General features: G+C 40.1%; 1 long non-coding RNA gene across 1 annotated transcript; it reads right to left on the bottom strand.

Annotated features, from left to right (window-relative positions):
- Positions 1-7347: 7347 nt before the first annotated feature.
- LOC147322790 (uncharacterized) lies at positions 7348-8778 on the bottom strand. The gene is made up of 3 exons (XR_015130819.1): positions 8736-8778; positions 7526-7667; positions 7348-7442 (listed from the first exon to the last, which is right to left on the bottom strand). It is a non-coding gene; the product is annotated as an uncharacterized LOC147322790 (long non-coding RNA).
- Between the last annotated feature and the right edge of the window lie 6571 nt (positions 8779-15349).

Here is a 15349-nt window from a genome sequence, read left to right on the forward strand (position 1 = left end):
CTTTTGGAAATTGTCACACAAGAAATGATTAAACTGAAAACATGGTTTGACAGAAACAAGTTATCACTAAATTTGAAAGAAAAAAAACTACATTTATGTTATTTGGAAATTGTAAAAAAAGATGTTGGAGCAAAATTGTTAATAAATAATGTTGAAGTACAGCAAGTTTCTCATACAAAATTTCTGGGTGTGATAATAGACAACAAAATCTGCTGGAGACCTCACATAAAGCATATACAAGCTAAACTGTCAAGAAGCATCTCTACTGAGTAAAGCTAAACATTTTTTGCCTTCCAAATCACTCCGGGTACTTTACTGTTCACTTATATTGACATACTGTGTGGAAATCTGGGGAAATACATACAAAACTTCACTTCAACCATTATGTAAAATTCAGAAAAAAGCAATCAGGATGATTACTAAAGCAGGATTTAGAGACCACACTAACCTTATGTTCTTGAAATTAAAAATTCTGAAGTTTATGGATCTTATAAAATATAAAACTGCAAAGATTATGTACAAAGCCAGATACAATGTTACCAGGGGACTATGAATTGAGGGGGAAATTAAATCTGAAGACTCTTAAAGCACGGACAAAGGTTAAAACCTTTTGTGTTACCATTTGTGGGGTAAAACTGTGGAACAGTTTAACTGTGGTCCTACAGCAATGTTCAAGCATTAGTTCATAAAGATGTTTTGAAAACTGCTTTTGGAAGAATATGAAACTGATAAAGTTGATCACCCATTGTATGTATAACTATGCTAAATTGTATCTAAATTATATCTGTCACTGTAGCTATGTTTACACATGTCCTCCTTGTTTATTGTGTGGGGTAAGTGATGATGGGAATTAGGGGTAACAATGAATAGTGGGATTCAATAGAATGTTGAGCATGGGGTAGGGATTAATAAGTATGTTATACTTCTTCCTCCATTTCAGACTTAATAATTGTCATTTCATGTCATTTGTTTTGTCTGAGCACATACGTGTCTGTATTTACATATATATTCGTATTTGTAAATGCAAGTATGTGTACATGTGTATATATTGTTTTTCTGTATATGTCTGTGTGATGGACCGAGCAGTGAAGGAAACTTAGGCACAGGTTAAAATCCAAAAAAATGATTTTTTATTTAACCCAAAAAACATAATTGGTTAACTCATGCAAAAAGAATCAAAATCTTGGGCCCATAAAAGAGGTCAAAATAACAAAACTCCACTCAAAGTTGACAACACAACTGATAATTCATACAAACTGACCTAACTTAACAAGACAAAGGGGAAACTTAAATAGTGGCTGATCAGCCCACAAAAACAGGAGAAGGGGTAAAACACACAAAACCTAACTAAACCAAACATAATGAACTCCCCCCCCCCCTTAGAGCTACATAATACTGAATTTTTGTTTTATTAAGTTTTTCTCCTGAGAAAAACAACAAAAATAATTGACATGCTTAAAAAAACATTAAAAACCTCCCCAAAAAGTCAGTGTTTGCCAAAATATATCTCCAAAATATAGGGCTAGGCTGAGGTTATGGGTAGACCTCAGAGGTTTAACATAAAAGCTCAAGATCAAAGGTCAAAGGTCAAATTCACTCACAAGAACGTTACATTTGGCGTAGTGCAATCAAATACGTACCATTCTCCTGGGATTATTTGTGTGTAGAAGCAGGTGCTTGATGTCACACATATGTGACCAGGGAAGTGATTGGAACACCTGAATTAAATGATTTGAATAGGTGAGTGAAGACTTTTGGAAATACAGTGTATGAAAACAAATTATCCCACCAGATAGTATGTTAAGAGTAGTTTTGCAAAAATTGAACCCATTCATAAAAATAATGGTGGCTGTCACAGTGACATCTTTTACATCATACAGGCTATGATTTGTGTTGTTTCCCCTCCAGAGAAGTGGTTTACTACATAGTCTTTTAAAGACAGATGTGTTGTTTTTTTGCAAATTCAGTAATAATGTGATTTTTGGTCACTTTCACTTAGTTCTGCTGTCACATCTCCCATTCCTCACTGTTCTGTTGAGATCTTGGGGCTGTATCTCTGACAGGTGATTACTGTACAGTGTCACTTCTTCGTTTTACATGCTTTATTGTGCTTCTTTTTTTAACCTCTTTATAGGCATTTCCACGGCTCCATACAAATACTTGGTTGTTTTTACTGTATACTGGCAACAGAAGTTCAGCTTCATAGTTCATTCTTGACTGCAGAAATATTTGCCAAAAAACAGAATCATCGTCTCTTTCTGGCTTTGTTTCTTGATTCAAAAGGTCAACAGAAATGTATTGTACAAAGCAAAACTAATGGGTTACATCATTAATTTTAACCCCTCCTCCAGTCTCTGTCTGCACTGCCCTTTACATAGCACTTGTTATGCTGATAGGTGCTGTACTACAAGTGTAAATTTCAAAAAGTCAAATGATATCAGACACTGGGTTAAGGAGGAATCGCTGGCAGTGTTTCTGCATCATTTCTTTGTGGTCTAGGACACTGTGGAGTTGTCTCTCCTCTCCTTTCCTGCTGTTTACTCTTCCTCCCTCCCCCTCATCTCCTCCTCGTTCTCTCGGCTCGTGTGGAGCCTGTGAGTCGTGCAGCTTGTGATCATGGCGCTGGTCCACCGCTTAGCAGACAGGCAGCCAATGACATCATACTTCGCTGCGGATGTGTGTGTGGAGGGGGGGAGACATAAAGTGACACCTCTGGTCAGTGTGACACACCATTCGTCTCACCCACCAAGTTCATGCACTGAGTCAGTTCTCGCTGTGGTTGTAGCGGTGTGTTGTGCTGAACTCTAAATGTTTCTTATGGTTATTCCTGACTACTAGACTCAATCTGCTAGATACAGCAAATTAAATTATAACATTCAACCAAATGCCACATGGAAAAAGTAACAACTATAACTGCAATAGAATGGATTGCAATAGGATTTGGATTTGAAGTGTGTATAATTTCTAATTAGCTGCTGTGATTTAAACTGAGTAAATCCAAAGACAGTGCTGTGTGCAAATACTGAACACTGTGACCGTACACAGCGTGATCATCAGAAGATATGTGAGCGTTTTGTGTCTTAAAGCTGTCTGTGCTACGATGAAATAAAGTCCTGTTGCATGTAAAAGCTCAAACAAAAAAATGTTGGGATCCCATAAAGTTTGTGGACTGTGTAGAGACGTTGTTCTTGCTTGCGCTGACGATCTTACCATGTACAGTATGTCAACAGGTAACGAACAGGTTTTTTCCCGATCTCTGCATTTACAAAGTCAGCGCTCCACATTAAGATTTCTCTTGTTTTTAGTAGTTATGTGCAGGCTTTGCATCTTAAAGCTGAGCTGCAGGGTCTTGATTTAGACATACTTACAGTAAAATACTGTCATGGTCCTGGGCCATGTTGGCCCAGTGTTCTTAGTTTCCTTGTATGTTTGTATTTTGTTCCTTGCTTAGGCCATGTTTTCTGAGTTGCCCTGTTGTGTTGTTCCCTAAGTGTTTTCCCTTCATGGCTTTTACCCCCTGTGTGCCCCTCTGTGTATCTGTGAGCCCTCGTCTCTCCTTATGTTTTATTCCATGTTTCCCCTGCCCATTATGTCTAAGTTCTCCCCGTGCTCTCTCTTCCCCCTGTGTGCCCTCTATGTATTTATGAGCCCTCGTCTCCCTTTGTGGTTGTTTCATGTTTCCCCAGCCCGTTATGTCTGTGTTTTCCCCGTGCTCTCTCTCCTCCTGTCTGAACCTCTGTGCACTTCCTGTTTACTTTGTGACTCTCACGCCCGTACATGTCATGTTCAGTTCACCCCGCCCTGTCTCGTTATGATTATCAGTGTCACCTGTGTTCCCCGTGTGTTCCCACTTTCCTCATTAACCCTCTGTGTATTTCTGTCTGCGTCTCCCTCTGTTCAGCGTGACGTCGTCCCTCATGCTGTGTGGATTTCCCTGTGTTCCTTGGTGAGCTTTATGTTAGTTTTTCCCAGTCTAGTTTTGTATCGCCTATCATCTTCTGTTACGCAATAAAGCTGCCTTTTGAGTTCATTCCCTCGTGCCTGTGAGTCCTGCATTTTGGGTCCTACTCCTGCCTGCCGCACAGCGATTCCTGACAAATACTGTTTTTATAGAAGGTTTTTTGGTCATGCAAAGCTGTTTATACTACCTCTGAGACAAATTACTGTAACTTTGAAGAGTTAGTATCGTAAGATAAAATACAATGCAAAGGACACATTTTGGCCTATGTGAGATATGGGGCATCTAGATTAATAATGATCAAGTTAGATAAAAGCAGCTTGAAAGATCCCAGATCACATCTAAAGCTTTGTTTTCTTTTTCTTTTACCTCACAACAAATGTGCTACTGTCAAAAAGTATTTCTCTGCCATATTTCATCTCATTACAAGGAAACAGGCAAGACAAACACAATAAGGAAAGGAATAGGCAATAATCTTTAAAAATATTGATGTAATTTCACTAACTTGGACTCCAGCTTCAGCTCACACTTGCCAGTGTTTTGTCTTCTTAGCATCCAGTCTTTATTCAATAAGCATATCCTCTGGACTTCACAAATTAAAATGGTAAGAAACACAAAAGAGATTGTGGACTGTATCTTATCTACAATAACCTTCATTTTTGGAAAAAAGAAAAAAAAGAGCACGGATTTAGTTAACAAAGTGCTAAAGAAAAATTATAAATACAAGGACCATTAAGGAAACAGTCTGAGGTATTGTCCAGACACTTAAAGCTTGAGGAGGATCCCATAAGAGAGTTGGTTGGAATTATTATATTATCAGCATCTCACAGTTTCCAGAAAGGAACTGCAGCTAAAAACCTTGGTGTCTGACATCATGGACCACTTTCAGAGGTCTGTTAGTCCTTCAGAGGAATCGTCATAATATTTCAAGTCTCAGTGTCTATATTTATGTAGATGAAATGTTCTTTAAATTGCATAGATAATTGCACAGATTTTTAAATTATTTTTATTTATATATTTATTGTTATTATTTATTTATTTGATGAACTGTTTTTATATTATAATAAAATATAATAAAATCACTCCAAATAGATGGCTAACTAAAGTAATTAAGCCTGAAAAATATAACTTAAAATCTGCACTGGCACTCTATCATAAGTGAGGTTGTCTCTTTCATTTCCCCCGTCCACAATATCCAAACCCAGGCTACATCTAGGGAAAGAAAACTGCCACAACCAATGAAGCAAAGGTGGTCGTTTTCCACATTTCCCAATCCTGTTAGATGAATCAACAGCATCCACTATCCGATTACTCTCAGTCATGACCAAGGTTTCCAAACCCATACAGCCTGGAAAGGTGTGCTGGGGTTTAATACACACAATCACACCAGAGAACAGGAAAAAAAATGCAACAAAAAATACACATTCAGACCCCTTCAGAACCCTAGAACAACATTTGATCACAACCTACTGAGGGTCCCTGGGGTGTTAAAAGCAAGCAGGACCATGTAGCTGTTGGTGCCCCTTTGTTGATTCAGCTTTTGGAATCGGGCGAGGAAGAAAGAAAGGTTTGTTTGAGCGAATTACTTATTGCGAGAAAAAAAATAATAAAGAAGCCAATGTAGCGAATCAATGGGTTAGCATGACGATAGCATAATTTCTTACTGACAAGTCGCATAAGTCAGGCCTTTCAACATCCCACAGAGTGGCGATAGCACATACAGCTGTGTGTTTGTTTTGAACACCGAATGGCAGAAAATGCCACTCCTGATGAATCCTTCACAGCACTGATAAGGCAACATGCACACACGTGACACATGTGCACACGCAGACAGATAAACAGACACACAGAGATGTAGTCCTCTATAAATAAGTCTTTGGTCCTGGAGGGTCAAGTGGAGTCCATGCCAGCAGATACCAGCTCTGTACCCAGGGATCAGTCTGTGGCCCGTGGCAACCCCTCTGTCTGCTGTCTGTCAGCCACCTCAAATTCTGTTCCCAGATCACATTACACAGCAGTTGGACTCGAGTGAGTCAGTTTTTCGTTTTTGTTTAAGTACACAACTCCGACGTTGAATCGGTGTCTGGAGTGGAATGTTTTACTCTGTCAAACAGACATCAGTGGGTGGAGGGCGGGGAGAGTGGTGGGGTTGTGCAGAGGACGGGCTCGTTGGGGTTGGGTCATACCAACAAAAACAAGGCTCCGGTTGGTCCTCATTGAGAGAAAGAATGTGCTGGCTGACAGGTCATTTCAGCCAGGCTGTTTAGGAAGTGCTGGACCAGCTCGGAAGATCTAGATAGCTAAATATTTGCACTAGTGAGTCTTTTCTTACCAGGAGTTGTTACTAGTTCTGCAATGATTCTGCGGTGGGTCTACATCAGGGTGTCTCCCTGTCACAGTCAGGTGATGGAGATGTGGATCAAGGATGACATTTTTAAATGTTTAAACCATGGGAGTTTTTTCTCAATCCTCATATTTAAAGGCTTGTACAATACTCCCCTCTATCTATCTATCTATCTATCTATCTATCTATCTATCTATCTATCTATCTATCTATCTATCTATCTATCTATCTATCTATCTATCTATCTTCCGTTCTTGATCAACTGCGCCATCAATTACTCAAGTTGCTGACCTCATATCTCATACCTCATGTAAAAGAATATTTTTATAAACTATGAACATCATCAGAAGTAATGATTGAATAAATTTCTTTCTACATGATGAATACTTTTCCCAGTATTTTGGTATTTCTTACTATTTTTATTTATCAAGCCTCAAAATGTTTTACTATTTATATTTGAAATACTTATCATCTCAGCTTTATTTAAATAGTTTCCAATAACAGTTTTCTCAAAGTGTGGGAATCCACATGAAAAGATGCCTTAGTATGACTAAGTACGTGGTGACAGGAGGCCTTCTGCCGTGATTGTTAGTGGGTGAAGCCAAAGGGAAGTCCAAAAAGAGGATTCAAAATACAGAAAGGCTGAAAGTAGACAGAAGTTAATAATGTTCTGATATTTGAATATGTGGGGACTAAACGTGCTCTACAAATATGTACAAATTAATTCTTTTCTCTTCTGTGTGAACTCTCATTAAAAATGAGATGTAGAAAAACAAAATAGTGTATCTCTTTTAGTTTTTTAACTAAGCGCCATGCCTGAGCTCTCACCATCTTACTTCATTTATTTTTTCACACTGCAGTGTACTGAGTTCACATATTTGTTTGTAGAAAGTAAAGTTCCTATTTGGAAAGCTTTGAGGCAGTGGCTCTCTGCCTTGTGTCAACACAGCTGATCGTCTCTCCACCGAACGCTGTGACAAAACAGTTTGTCCTGAAATTATTTCAGCTAATAATCAAACATGCTACTTCATCTTCACAAATTTTTACTTAATAGGTTTCTCGTTGTGGCTCCGTCAAGCTTGATGAAAGACATTTGCGTGGCATACCCGGTGGTTCCTCTTGATGGGCCTTTCATCTGGCCTGTTAGTCACGGACACACACATTAACACCAACAAAGCAGACTTTGAGTTATTAAATTTCTGATAGTGAAGTTTTGGGAATACCACATAAAGCCAGCACATATAGGCCTTGGTAATAGGCAGGAGTTACAGTTAAGCTTTAGTGATGCAGGCCCGTCTCTCTGTTGAAGCCTCACAGACATACACCCACCTCCTCCCAGCTTGGCCGCACGCCAGCGCCTGCAGACTACAGCGGAGGCAAAGTCAATTGGCGAAATCTAAACAACCACAAAAGTACAAAACACTACGTCCCCTCAGCTTTTTACATAATGTGGAGAAAATCTATTTCCCTCACGCTGTTGTTGTGTTTTGGGATTACATTCAGATCGCTCGCAGCGCCAGTGCCTCTCACACATGTTGACATTTCCAACCTGGCGGCAGACATGCGCCGCTCGGACCCCGTGAGGCCCGAGGAGAGAACGCAGAGTGAAGGTGACCGACGCGCAGACCAGATAAAGATGGAGAGAGAGCAGAGATGAGGGATTTGAAGGGAGACAGGAGGGGAGAGTGCTGGCTCAGCCTCATCTTTCTGTCACTTCTGGTTTTGAATTCAGCCCACTCTGACTGGAACTTCATTATAACCGCAGCTCAGAGACGGAGGGAAACGCTGAACCTGACTCCTCGTCTGGCCCGGTCCACATCTTGCTCTTTCTTTCCCAGCCTCCCCCAACTCTTTTTCTTGCCTCTCCCTATATTTCTGTCTCCTCCAATCTCATTCTTTACTTTATGCCCTTTTCTCTTATACTCTTTATATTTCGGCGACTCTGTTTGCATTTCACAGTCGCCTCCTTTTTCAGTCCTCTTTTTCTTTTTAGTTGGTCTGCTTGTGTCGTGAGAAACCCCTCAGCTTTCTGATAAGGCTCATTGGTTGCTGATAAAGTACTGAATCACTCTCAAGACTTTCTGATAACTTATCCAACTGCCATCATCTAACCTTATATTACCCCATTGGCTTTCTCATGTTTTATAGTGGAAACAAAAAACAACTATATATTTATATAAAGTAAGCTAGTTAAGTAAGAATGCTAACAAGTGTAGCTTGCATCGCAGCAGCTGTCAGTTAAACCTCAAAGAGACACAAACAAGAGTGCACCCATGTTAGGCATCAGCCCTACAACATGCTGTGGAAGGCTGAAATACTGTATTAGGCAATATTTCAGTAGCCCCTGTCTATTTGGGTTTTTGAACAGAAATGCTAGCTAGGGCTTAGCAAGCTAATGTATGTAGCAAAGGTACATGTAAACATGTTACTCACAGCTTTCTTAACTATCCAAATTCCACTACATCCAGTGTTGGGGAGTAACGGAATACATGTACCGCCGTTACATATTTAAAATACAAAATATGAGTAACTGTATTCCGTTACAGTTACCGTTTAAAAAGGTGGTATTCAGAATACAGTTACTTTGTTGAAATAAATGGATTACACTGCGGTACTTTCCTGTTTCATATTGTGGCGGGTCAGGACTGTTTGGGTTTTGTTTGACAGCTACGTTCTGTTGTTCCAGGCGGCAGCGTTACGGTTGCCATGGTTACAGGGTGATGCTCTCTCTCTGTGACTGTGTGTTTCCTGGGTGAGAGAGCGCCTTTTCGTTGTTGTTGTTGTTGTTGTGCTAAGCTAACAGGCAGAATGCTACAAGCATAGCTCTAAAGAATGTAGCATCATGGGCAGTGTAGTCCGTGCTGCAGGGAGAATGGACTGCCATACACGTCATGGGTCTGTGAGTGCGAGGAGGGAGAAAAAGGGGCGTGGAAAGGTACGAGTTGTCATCGAGGAAAAACGGGAGCTGGAAGCATGTAAATATAATAATAACCACTTCAGCCAAGAAGAGTGCCTGACGAGCCCAGTTGTAAGTAAGCTATTAAGACTCGACTGTACACCGTGTTCGTGTTTTCCTCCGAAAACAATAAGCAGTCTTTCAACGCCTCTCTCTGTCTCTCGCAAGAAAAGTTGACCCACACAACAAAGTAAAGCTATTTTTCGGCTACGAGCTGACAGGGACCCCGCCGTATTAGTCAGAGGTCCCTTTACTACAGTTCGGAGTTGCGGACCTTCAGTAATAGTAATAAATCACACAGCAATAGTACATTCACGTTGTTGTAAAAAGCATGATAATATATTAAGTAATCCAAAGTATTCAGAATACGTTACTGTCATCGAGTAACGTAACGGAATACGTTACAGAATACATTTTGGGGCATGTATTCTGTAATGGAATACATTTTAAAAGTAACCTTCCCAACACTGACTACATCACAAGTTGATACTATATTTAATTATACTTTGGCTAAACTTTAATAAGTAAAATAAAATATACATGATAGTGACCTGAAAATAGTAGTTGGATATCATCAGTGATAAAAATGCTTGCTGCTTGTTTTGACCGACATGAAAAAGATACTTGCTGTCAAGTCCCAACGGGGACTTGTTTAAACTGATTCATCTTTTCTTGTTGGGATGGGTGAGACTTATTTTAAACCTGCTTGGCTGTATGAGTGCAGGACTCTAATATATCTCTCTAACCGCTTATTTAAATGTCAGTATTTACCCGAGAGCCAACCACCACAGAGACAGTGGACCAAGAGCTGCTGTCTGAGGTAGACCAGCACAAAGGCATTCACACTGATAGGACACAGCTGCTGCCACCAAGGCCGCTGAGACTCTTTAACAAACACATACACACCTACCAAAATAATTGGCCATAGAACCTGGTGTTCAGGTAGTGAACATCCAAGTTTTCAATTGTTGTGGAAGTTTTCCATTTAAACAAAGCCTGCAGACGAGCGGTGAGCGGTAGCTAACATTCTTTAATCAAAACACAAAGAACAGAAAACCAAGTTGGTGGAGAGCCTGCATGATCGCGGGGCAAACGGTCAGCAGAGTCTCTCGAGCCTAACATGGCTGTCAGTTAAATACCTTCTTCAGGAACAAAAGGCAGTACACAGCTGTTTCACACCTTAAGATTCACACTGCCTTGCTACTCCCAGAGTCCTCGAAGAGACAAAGATTCTTCCTGCGGCGTGGTCTGCTTCCCCCCAAGTTCCTTACTACACCCCCACCATTTGTCTTACTGTATGAGTGTGAGACATGTTAAAATCCAGTGGCACCAAGGCTTCATACAATAAAATAATGTGATTAATACATAAGTAAAAGAAATTCCAACAATATATTCATCTTTTCTGTATTATAGCTGTTTTTAGTTCAGGTCAGATTTACTATTTGCCAGTTTGGATATAATGTGGTCCAATGAAAATGCCTCCTTTTTCAGTTAGTCAATTAAGACACACCAGGATTGGCTTCATGTCTTTGTAAATGAAACAGGACTTGTCTTGTTTGCTAGGATATCTTTGGTAGAAGATCAAAACAGACCTTTATAAAAGAATCTAAGCTTGAATTTTCACGAGGCATTATTTTATAGAATACAATCGAATCATGGATGCTCATGAAACGTTAAAATGCAGTTTGAGCACAGATTTGTTCATCTGTGATGAATGGGGTTCATATGATCTCACAACATGACCAAAATTGAGTCTTGTGTGTGTGTGTGTGTGTGTGTGTGTGTGTGTGTGTGTACTTACTGAGTATAGTGAGTGTCAGGTGTGCACAGTCTGTGTAAGATCATTGCATTAACAAGTGATGAATCCTTTTAAATACTTAACATCAAAGACATATCCTACAGCTTTGATCATGGGGCATGTAAAAAACATAATTATGTTTCCCAGGAAATTGAGGCATTTTCATAAACTAAAATGAGAAAAATACCTAAACAAAAATACATCGGAGCGGTGCCAGTTTGTGGAAGCCAACATATTGAATCCAGTGGCTGAGAGAGACATTGCTGTTCCTCTAATCACATTTTATATATGTGGTTAGAAAGCGGTCACACTGTACATAGTACACCAGAGGTGGAGGAGAAGAGAATTAGGCATTCATTTGTCGTGGGGGTAAATTTCTTTTAATTTTTAATATTTTGTCGGCACCCTACAGTGGACAGCTATTCAAACACTGTTTTCCTGTATTTGTGTCACTGTTGATGGTATCCTTGCATATAAACCACTACATTGGACACTGATGTGTCACTACATACCCTGCCACGCACTGTTTTTTTAATGTTACCATAGATGTATTACGTGTTTCATTGTAATTATTGTTATTTAACCCTTTCATGCATGAATTATGACAACCTCAATCAGAATTTTTTTTCTGAAGTATTTTTACTCATCAGCACTGCTCAGATATCGTGCAAGCAAAAACATGAAGGAGTGAGACAACAACCCCGCTAAACAACAAAAACTGTTGGTTATATGCATTATGCCAAATAATGTTAGGCTTGAGTAGCCTAAAAATCACACTTTTACTCTGATTAACATACCTTATATCAGAGCTTCCCAAAGTGTGGGGCCTGCCCCCTAGGGGGGTGAAGAGCCATTGCAGGGGGGGCGTGGTGTGAAAAGGAAGAAAAAAAAAACGCTTGGACACTGCTAGCACGGGCGCCCACACAAACGCAAAGCAGGAGATGAAGCATCGCTGAATATGTTTCCAAACCAACTTCATTCTAAGCCAAAGACTAGAAAATATGGTGACGCAAATCTTCCCTTTGGCTTCACCTGCACAAGTGCCGAGGTAGGTCTCCCCTGCATAACTGCTTTTCGGACATCACAGACAAACAGTATCCTACATTCTTGATTTTTAGTTCACAAACACTTGTTGTAACGACCAACTACTCCTGACATTTAGAGATGTTAGCTCTTTATAACATTTTTCTTGTAAAACAAAGGGGGGCCTAGCAAAAAAAGTTTGGGAACCACTGCCTTATATAAACTCTCATGTGGGAGTTTATTTACTGTTACAGTCCAAATAATAGATCAACTTCAAAGTTTTAGTAACATTGACTAACAGCAGCTAACAGAAATGAACCCCAACAGCAGCATAAAAACAGCAGTGCATCCAGGGGGAAAGGTTATGGATATCCTCAATAACTCATCTCGGTATCACTGTCAGTGGACAGAAGTGGGTTTTTCTGGCTCGTCAGTTCTTATCCACATCTATTTACTCCTCTAGAATAAAGAGACAGGACTACATATTGACAGCTGAAGTAAACAATGGACTAACAACCTACTACACAAGTACACAAGCCATAGTTGTTTATCTATTAGCTTAACATATCTATTTGATATATAGATAGATGTAGCTATATAAATGCAGACTTTATATATGTGTGTGTTTTAAATTCTAAAATATTCTAACAAATTGGCTGATATAAGATGAAATGAGTCATGGCCATAACTAGTTTCCTGGCTAGCTACCAGACACACACAGAATTTAAAACAGTGATAGTTCAGATAAACCACATAATTAAGCTCAGCCTCAACTCTGACAGATCAAGCTTATCTCTGTGCATGCTCACATCACCTGGTGGCTCAAGTGACACCCTTCAGAACCCTGCTGGACAATCACGTAATCAAAGCTCTAGCCCATGACCTGGTGTATTCTAGTAGACAAGTTTGGGCATAAATTACCAAATGACATGTGGTTTTGTAGTATTTTAAGCTTTGTGAGTCAGTCTGTCATAATTCCACCTCATTATGAGACCTAAGTGATGGAAGATAGACGAGACAGGATGGTTGAAGATAGAGGGATGAAGGAGATAAGTTTTCAATTTTTCTCTGAAGTCGGGTGTCATGTAACAGCTGCTGCATGCTCTACAAGGCCACACAATGTCCAGCACATGTTGCATTCACACTGGACAGCGCATTCTAGTACACTTCCTCCTGTGACATTCTGTCAGGCAAATGGCTGCAGGACAGCTGGATTCCACAGATGGCATTTGACAGGAGATATTCCAAGCATTTAAAATACGATGCGACTGCTCCTATCAGCAGAAGGGGCTCCTACAGACCACTGATTCATCATTTACTGGAACTGGTGGAAAAGACAATGTGACGATGTCGTTAAAAAATGTCCAGACACGTCGTGTGTAATAACTGTTTGTACTAGATGTAATTTTTATTACATTGTGTCCAGTTTGGCCATTTTTGCGAGTCACATCTGCGTTATCTAAAACACAAGAAATCACCCAAAACACTAACAGTCATTTTTTGATCTACATGTCTGCACAGTTGGCCAATAAACAGTTTCTCTTGCCTTATGCTCCAGGCACAGACATTTGAGTAATTGCATCAGAGAAACATTGTTGAAATATGCATCACAGAAAAGAAAAAGCCGACCATCAACACACACTCTGCTGCATTCTTATTGTATATAATGTAAAAAATATGCACTCAGAACTGTCTCACGGCTGTATGAGTGTGATCATCTGCTCTCTTAGTGCTTTTATCGCACACGCTGAAACACACACAAACACACGTGCGCTTCCAGACAGTTCAGATGAGACTTGTCACATCCGCTGACATAGGCCCCAATTAAAGGGGAGGATTAAGCCAGGGCTGGGTGACCTCCTCAGGAATCTGTCTGAGACACTGTGTGTACACTGTCAAACCCTCTGACAGAACTTCCCTTTAAGCACTTTCACCTGCTAATTAAGACGGGACCGGTTCGTGTGTGCGTGTCGGTGTGCGTGCACCTGTGTTCATTCAGCGTACTCGCAAGACAAATGTACCTGCGAATGTCGGGGATAGATTTACAGCCCGAGGAGCTTCTATGTAAATATTTGACTTGAGAATCCTATGGCTTTCTTGGAGCTCACTCCAGCACACGTCAGGCACATGGGCTAACAGCAAACAGATAGACCGTATCATTTATTACCTTAAATTATTGCGTGTTTTGGTGTGCGCATCTCACTGGTGTGTGCAGGGGCTCTTCGGCAACAAAAACCAAGCAGTGTTTATGGTGTGAAGAGATTAAAATGGATAGTAGCGAGGCAGAAGCACTGAGCTGTTGCTGGAAAAAAGCTTTCAATGACTGATTAGCCCTCTTTCGCTGCAGTTTTTACACAGTGTGGAGAAAAGGCCTGTAGTAATCACACACTTGTCTTTGGTATTCTCTCTATTTAGCAAACTGAAAACGGGCAGGGTGGGAAATTAATGGAAAAATAACTTTCTAGCCAAAGTTGAGGTGGAGAAAAGCCTATAAATAGGGGGATACAAAGAGAAAGGGTCAAAAGGAGGCGAGAGTTTTCTTAAAAACGAATTCTTTTGAATCATCATATTATAATACAGAATAATTTGCTAGTAATAAACAAACTAAAATGACAATGCTTGTTAATATTTTACAATAAAATCCCTGTTAAGAAATGAAAGAGTATATTTTCTGGACCCTTGCACACCTTCACTGCTCCTGGTGTTTTTCTTTTCATGCTCCGGATCATATTCCATATAACTTTCCATTCAAATCTAAGGATAAACAGCAACGGTGAAATCCTCGATGTGTCCAGCCGACGTCCAATGTCGACAGAGGTTTAGGAGGCTCTGCACCCGGTGGGGCAGCAGTTGGCGAAGGCTGCCCTCAGAGGAGAACGTGCTATGTGGTGGGGATCACATGTTGAGGACAGGAGAATATAATATAAACTGCTGTGTGACTGAGCAAACTCAGTGATTGTACAAAAAGTCAAGACAAGTAGCTCAGAGAGGTTTATTTTAAATGCTAGACAGTTTCAGTGGTCATCAGTGTTGCTGTTGTTGAGGCAGGCATGTCTCATTTACAAGGGACGCCTGTTTGTATATCTCATGGTTTCAGAAGTCTGAAAATTATTCAAATTTAAAGCTGCAAAATAAATAATGTTACTCAGAACATGCTTTAAATCCTCCTCAGAGTCTGCTCCTTCACATACTGTAAATAGCGACTTTTGCATTACAGTGGTATTATTTTCCCCCCTTAAGAGAGGATGTAAGTAATTGGTTATGTTTGTT

This window comes from Aulonocara sp. 'chitande type north' Nkhata Bay, linkage group LG8, assembly GCF_057382095.1.
Source record: "Aulonocara sp. 'chitande type north' Nkhata Bay isolate Kocher_YH1m ecotype deep benthic linkage group LG8, A_spYH_male_GT1.1, whole genome shotgun sequence".
NCBI classification, from domain to species: domain Eukaryota; kingdom Metazoa; phylum Chordata; class Actinopteri; order Cichliformes; family Cichlidae; genus Aulonocara; species Aulonocara sp. 'chitande type north' Nkhata Bay.